General features: G+C 47.9%; 1 protein-coding gene across 8 annotated transcripts in view; it reads right to left on the reverse strand.

The window, feature by feature from the left end:
- Positions 1 to 4,576, reverse strand: part of MIOS (meiosis regulator for oocyte development) — a 36,877-nt gene extending 32,301 nt beyond the window's left edge. For 2 of the 8 annotated variants that reach the window (XM_070369802.1, XM_070369807.1), the window contains exons 1-2: positions 4,412 to 4,576; positions 3,331 to 3,422 (exon numbers count right to left, since the gene is read on the reverse strand). The gene's annotated coding sequence lies outside the window, so the exon portion shown is untranslated. Of the gene's footprint in view, positions 1 to 3,330; positions 3,423 to 3,914 lie in introns of all 8 variants that reach the window. The other 6 variants (XM_070369805.1, XM_070369809.1, XM_070369804.1 and 3 more) reach the window with 3 other exon arrangements.
- Between the last annotated feature and the right edge of the window lie 3,055 nt (positions 4,577 to 7,631).

Consider the following 7,631-nt stretch of genomic DNA (forward strand, 5'->3'; position numbering starts at 1 on the left):
TCGAATCATATTCCTCCCTCTTAAATCACCCTCTCCATCTCTCCTACTAGTGTTACTTCCCTGGTGGCTCAGACGGTAAAGTGTCTTGTTTACAATGAGGGAGACCTGGGTTCGATCCCTGGGTCGGTAAGATCCTCTGGAGAAGGAAATGGCAACCCGTTCTAGTACTCCTGCCTGGGAAATCCCATGGACAGAGAAGCGTGGTGGACTATAGTCCATGGGGTCGCAAAGAGTCAGACACGACTGAGCGACTTCACTTTCTACCTCTCCTACTAGATTATAAACTCCCTGAGAGTATGGAAAGTATCTTCTGCTCTCTATATGAACCTCCAGTACCCAGCACAGTATGAGGCCCGTAGTAGAGACTTAGTAAGTACTTGTTAAATAAATGCATTTGTTAAATGCTACCTCTGACACTTCTCACACTGCTTTCTCCAAGTTGTACCAATCTCCCCACGCTTGCACCCCTGCCCTGTCTAGTAGGCACTGGCTCCAGCCAAAAACTAAGTGGTCACTGTCATAATTGGTTCACCTGTTGGGTAAGGGCCCACAGTGAGCAGCCCTGAGAAGATTGCTCTAATACACTGGCTTTCATTTATTCTACAGATATTTACTGGGCCTCTCCTATGTTCCAGACACTGTTCTAAATGCTGGGAACACAGCAGTTAAGAGGGACAGATATTTTAGCAACCAGATATTCATCCTGGCGGAGAAGGCAATGGCACCTCACTCCAGTACTCCTGCCTGGAAAATCCCATGGACAGAGGAGCCTGGAAGGCTGAGGTCCATGGGGTCGCTGAGGGTCAGACACGACTGAGAGACTTCACTTTCACTTTTCACTTTCATGCACTGGAGAAGGAAATGGCAACCCACTCCAGTGTTCTTGCCTGGAGAATCCCAGGGATGGGGGAGCCTGGTGGGCTGCCGTCTATGGGGTCGCACAGGGTCGGACACGACTGAAGCAACTCAGGAGCAGCAGCATCCATCTTGGCTGCTATGGACTGAACTGTGTCCTCCCAAAATTTGTTATGTTGAAGCCCCATCTCCACAAGAGTCTTTAAGGAGGTAAATTAAGCTTAAGGCTAAACAAAGTGATAAGGTGAAGCCCTGATCTGACAGAACTGGTGTCCTTAAAAGAAGATGAAGAGATACCAAAGCTCTCTCCCCATATGAGTAATGGGGAGAAGGCAGCTGTCTGGAAGTATAGGTTTCACCAGAATCAGAACATCCTGGCACCCAAATTTGAGACTTATAGCATCCAGAAGTATAAGAAAATAAATTTACATAGTTTAAGTCAACCCATCTATGGCATGTTTTTTTGTGGGTGGCACAAAAGAATCTGACTGCCAATCCAGGAGACATAAGAGACACGGGTTTGATCTCTGGGTGGGGAAGATCCCCTGGAGGAGGGCATGACAACCCACTCCAGTAGTCTTGCCTGGAGAATCCCCACAGACAGAGGAGTCTGGCAGGTTACGGTTCATAGGGTTGCAGAGTCAGACACAACCGAAGGGACTTAGCGTGTATGCACACGCACACATGCACAAGCTAACTAATACACTAGTATAATAAAGCCTGTATTCTTGTGCTGAAGTTATGTCCAATCTTACAGACCATTTAAAAATTTAAGAAGAAGAAAAGGCACCTTATGTAACAGGAAGTAGCTAAGAAATCACAAAGAAGGAACAGATACTGCCAAATAAGGCTTCATTCATACTCATGCCCTTGTAAACAGAAGAAACCTCTCAACTGGAGGTATCCTAAGATCTGGCCCATCTTCCTCTCGCTGAAAGACAAATACTAAAATAAGCACATTTATCATATAGGCTTCCATCCTATAGCTGTACTTTTTACACAAATGATCTATGGTAAGAAAACGTGCCACATTTTGCCACATGGCAAAATCCAACTTAAAAAAAAAACAAACAGAAAGCGTTACTATAGTTTAAAAAACTATTTAATTTATATGACTCACAATTAAGAATCATCTGTAATTCTTCTCATATGATGTATATATTTATATTACTATCCACAAATCTGACTATAATAATTCATACAGAATCAAAATTCATACAGAATTTGAGAGTTGAGTCTAGCAAACCCTGCTTAATTCACATAGGTGTACAGAGAGGACCAGATGTTTTCATTCTTTCCCAACACCTCCCTACTCCCATCCTAGATTACTGAGCAGAGAAGGGATCAACTACACGTGCAGGCACCCCCTCTCCCCCCGCTTATTCAAACATGTTAAGAATTTCAAGACCATGACAGAAGAGCACCATACCAAGTGCCAGGCCTTCTAAAGATGGGCCCTGACAATGTCTGCATAGGTCACATACTGTGAAACTGGCCCTGAATACATAGGTACATCTATACCCTCTTAAAAAACATAGTTGACCCTTGAACAACTAGGTGGTTAGGTCACTAACCCTCCAGCACAGTCCACATATAACTTATAGCTGGTCCTCTGTACATGTCCTTTCTCTGTATCTGTGGTTCCACAACCTCGAATTCAACCAACTGTGGACCCTGTAGCACTGTGGTATTTACCATTGGAAGAAACCCACATATAAGTGGACCTATGTTTGGAGAAGACTCTTTAGAGTCCCTTGGACTGCAAGGAGATCCAACCAGTCCATTTTGAAGGAGATCAGCCCTGGGATTTCTTTGGAAAGAATGATGCTAAAGCTGAAACTCCAGTACTTTGGCCACCTCATGCGAAGAGTTGACTCACTGGAAAAGACTCTGATGCTGGGAGGGATTGGGGGCAGGAGGATAAGGGGACGACAAAGGATGAGATGGCTGGATGGCATCACTGACTCAATGGACCTGGGTCTGAGTGAACTCTGGGAGTTGGTGATGGACAGGGAGGCCTGGCGTGCTGCGATTCATGGGGTCGTGGAGAGTCGGATGCGACTGAGCAACTGAACTGAACTGAACTGAACTGATGCAGCTCAAGCCCCTGCTGTTGAAGAGCCAATTGTTTTTCTTTTCAATCCAACATACAATACAGACAGATCCTGGCTCCTGAACAAAGACCACCAGGAATATGGTGAAGAGCAGAACATCTCCAGCCCCTTAGTAGCTTGACCCTAACAAGTACCTTAAAATGCCAAGACTATAAAATAGAGATAGAACATCTCCTATCTCCATCTCACAGAGTAGTGACAATCAAATTAAACGAGTTCTTTGCATCGAAAACATGTCAATATCAGTATGATTCCCTTAAACAGCCCTGGAAATTAATGCTTTCAAATGCTAGAGACACCAAGACACTGGGGGCAGAGGGGTGGAGCTTGCCATAATTACAGCTTACATTTAGATCCTCACCTTCAAGTATAACAAGGACTCACTTCCCAGTAATGGTTTCTGAGCAAAGGAAAGCCATGTTGATGATTCTGTGTTCCTCACCAGATGCTCATCTGTAATAGCATGGTGCAACAGAAGCACAGTGTTAGCCATTTAACTTAAACTTTTCCAATAGTCACATTGAAAAATAAAATCAATCAAATCTAATTTAATATATTTAACGCAACATATCAAAAATATTATCCTTTCACCATGCAATCTGTGTAACATTTATGAATGAGACATGTACTTTTCTTCTGGTACCAAATTTCGGGAATCCAAAGTGTATTTTACACTTCAAGCACATCTCAACCCTGTGTGGCTAGTGGATAGTGAAGACCTATATAATATTAAGTGTACAAGGTATCCAACCACCCTTTACATCTTGTTGTTGTTCCCTTTTTTACTTGTCTCAGCACAAGTAATAACAGCAGCAGTTTCAAGACATTTCTATCACCATCTTCAAGGAGATGTTCTGTATAACCCCAAATTTCCCTTAAAATATAGCTATAAAAAAGAATGCAAAGGCAGTCACTTTCGAAGTGATTTAGAAAGGCTCGTGGCACCTGTGAGAAGCTTTATCCTCTCACGGAATTTTCACGACTCCGTACAGGCTGCAAACAGCGCCACCCGGGTGACAGGCCCTTGAAGTATTCAATAGAGTACAAGGAGAGCACGGCTGGTGGGCAGAGCCGGGTAAGGCAGGAATCTGCTGGGGGCTCCCAAGCTCCAGACACTGGTTGAGCCTCTCGTCCACGGGGAGGACGCGGTTCCGCATAAACCCGGCGCCGCGGAGGCTGCAGCGCGGACCCAGCTCCGGGAGGAGGAACCCGCGCGCCCCGGGCCGCTTGCAGCTCCGAGGCCGGGCCCGCCGCGGTTATCCTGCAGCGCGGACCGCGACTCCCCGCGTCTCGGCTCGAAGGAGCACCCCCGCCCCGAGTCCGCACTCGCCTGGGCTTTTCAACTGGGCTTTCCCGAGCAACTCGAGATCATCCCAGCGCCCTCGAGCCCTTGACTAAAGCCTCCCGGAGCCGAGAGCGAGGCCTGGGCCGCACTCACCGACCTGGGAGGCAATGCGCCCGTCGTACTGCCGCTTCCGGCCTAGTCACCGCCCCTCCCGCCGGGGGAGTCCACACACGGGCAAGATGGCGGCCGCGGCGGCGCGGCCAGTAACCTGGCCACCCGGCCTGAGTCCACTTCCCGACCACCCAGCCTCGTGGACTCACGGACGCACCTCGGCCTCGGAAGGGGAGTTCCCAACTGCGAGCCCCGCCCCCGGCGATCGCGGGAGTCGCCCCGCCCCGGGGCGTGGTCACTGCTCCGGAGCTCCCGTTGATCCGCAGGCCCCGCCTGCTTCCTGAGCGCTGCGGTCCACCTCCGCAGGCCTCGCCCACTGAGCGCGCGGGCTGGATCCCGGACACTTGGATCCAGACCGCTTCGCCGAGTTGTTTCGGATTTCAAGGGCTTTAGATGTTTTAACTTATTTGCTGCTGCTGCTGCTGCTGCTAAGTCGCTTCAGTCGTGTCCAACTCTGTGCGACCCCATAGACAGCAGCCCACCAGGCTCCCCTGTCCCTGGGATTCTCCAGGCAAGAACACTGGAGTGGGTTGCCATTTCCTTCTCCAATGCATGGAAGTGAAAAGTCAAAGTGAAGTCGCTCAGTCGTGTCCGACTCTTCGCGACCCCATGGACCGTAGCCTACTAGTCTCTTCCGTCCATGGGATGTTCCAGGCAAGAGCCCTGGAGTGGGTTGCCGTTTCCTTCTCCTTAGCTTATTTAATCAGTCTAAATTTCCATTAATTTATTTGCGGGCCATCGATGTAGCAGAAAATCCAGGGTACTTGCTTCACAATTTATTCACTCATTTACTCCACAAAGACGTCCCGAGTGCCTACTGTGTACTTGCTGTAATGCTGGGGACACTGGACTGAACAATAAAGACGTGTGTTGGTGTGTGTCAGCAATGTTTCCTTGAGGACTGCTGGGCTGAGACAAGAAGGACGAGGAGATGCTAGGAAAGGGAACAGGGCAGAGGGGTTGGAAGAGAAGAGCCTTCTAGAGCAGAGGAAGAGAAAGTGCAGGGTCAGGAGGGCACATAGCAGTGGGGAAACACTGGGAAGTGGGGACAGATTAAAATGATGTATTAGCGTTGGGAAACCAGCTTAGTGAGTCCGGCTGGAGTTTTCCCTAAAGGCATTGGTACAGTCATTGAACGTTTTTAATGAGGAGAGTGGTATAGTCAACTTTTACGGGAGAGAAGGGGAAGGGATAAGGTAAGTATCCAAATGAGAGATGATGGTTACCCATACTACCAGTGGTAGGGAGGGTGGTGATGGAGAGAAGTGTATGGCCTGGGGAATATATAGAGGTTGGGATGATTACGGGAGTGAGGGAGAGAGACGGTTCTAGGTTTCTGGCTCCCATAGTTGAATGAATGATGCTGCCACAGGTGTTACAAAGCTGACACAGAGACTTTCTTCAGATGTCCCGCCATCTTCGCTTGTCTGTTCGTAGTTAAAAGGATGTCATTTGGGGCTTGTGGTGATTGATATAAACAGCATACTGAGCTTGCTGCTAAGTCACTTCAGTCGCGTCCGACTCTGTGTGACCCCATAGACGTCAGCCCACGAGGCTCCCCCGTCCCTGGAATTCTCCAGGCAAGAACACCCTAGTGGGTTGCCATTTCCTCCTCCAATGCAGGAAAGCGAAAAGTGAGAGTGAAGTCCTGATAATCTTCAAGGCAGATAATCTGGGTAAGAGGAAGAGTCTGCGGCAAGTATTGCCTGTGGAGGTCTGAGGCTCCCTTTCACTCCTGCCATTGCAGAAGTGGAGGCTAAAGAAAATGCTGAGCACTGAGGCAAGACACCACCGGATTCATCACTTCAAACACTATCTTGCCATTCTTGTCAATGGTGTTGGTCCTGGCCCCAAATCCCCAACCTCAGATCAATATAAGTTCCCTCCTTCTTCACTCCTACCACACAAAGCTGAGGGGAACATCTCCCCACACACTCAGGAGGAGACCTTGTTTCCTACTTCAGAAAGGAAATTAAAACTATTAGGAATTCCCACAGCCTTCATTCACTCCCATTTTTACCTCCTTACAGCTGACATACAGGAAAAGGAGGGACCCTATATGCTGTTACTCCTGGGACCTTACACATCAATTTTCTCCTTCCCCATGTGTCTTCAACATCCTCATTTCTACTGCTTCTTCACCATCAGCGTACAGTTGAGTCACTCCCACTTTTCTCCTCCAAGGAGAGGACCATCAGTTCAGTTTAGTTGCTCAGTTGTGTCCAACTCTATGTGACCGCATGAATCGTAGCAGGCCAGGCCTCCCTGTCCATCACCAACTCCCAGAGTTCACTCAGACTGACGTCCATCAAGTCGGTGATGCCATCCAGCCATCTCATCCTCTGTCGTCCCCTTCTCCTCCTGCCCCCAATCCCTCCCAGCATCAGTCTTTCCCAATGAGTCAACTCTTCACATGAGGTGGCCAAAGTACTGGAGTTTCAGCTTTAGCATCATTCCTTCTAAAGACATCCCAGGGCTGATCTCCTTCAGAATGGACTGGTTGGATCTCCTTGCAGTCCAAAGGACTCTTCAAGAGTCTTCTCCAACACCACAGTTCAAAAGCATCAATTCTTTGGCGTTCAGCTTTCTTCACAGTCCAACTTTCACATACATACATAACCACAGGAAAAACCATAGCCTTAACTAGACGAACCTTTGTTGGCAAAGTAATGTTTCTGCTTTTCAATATGCTATCTAGGTTGGTCATAACTTTCCTTCCAAGGAGTAAGCGTCTTTTAATTTCATGGCTGCAGTCACCATCTGCAGTGATTTTGGAGCCCCAAAAATAGTCTGACACTGTTTCCACTGTTTCCCCAACTATTTGCCATGAAGTAATGGAACCAGATGCCATGATCTTTGTTTTCTGAACGTTGAGCTTTAAGCCAACTTTTTCACTCTCCACTTTCACTTTCATCAAGAGGCTTTTGAGTTCCTCTTCACTTTCTCCCATAAGGGTGGTGTCATCTGCATATCTGAGGTTATTGATATTTCTCCCGGCAATCTTGATTCCAGCTTGTCCTTCCTCCAGCCCAGCGTTTCTCATGATGTACTCTGCGTATAAGTTAAATAAGCAGGGTGATGGTATACAGCCTTGACGTACTCCTTTTCCTATTTGGAACCAGTCTGTTGTTCCATGTCCAGTTCTAACTGTTGCTTCCTGACCTGCATACAGGTTTCTCAAGAGGCATACTCACTCTCAAAGCCCA

The sequence above is a fragment of the Bos mutus genome, chromosome 4 (assembly GCF_027580195.1).
Source record: "Bos mutus isolate GX-2022 chromosome 4, NWIPB_WYAK_1.1, whole genome shotgun sequence".
Classification (NCBI taxonomy): domain Eukaryota; kingdom Metazoa; phylum Chordata; class Mammalia; order Artiodactyla; family Bovidae; genus Bos; species Bos mutus.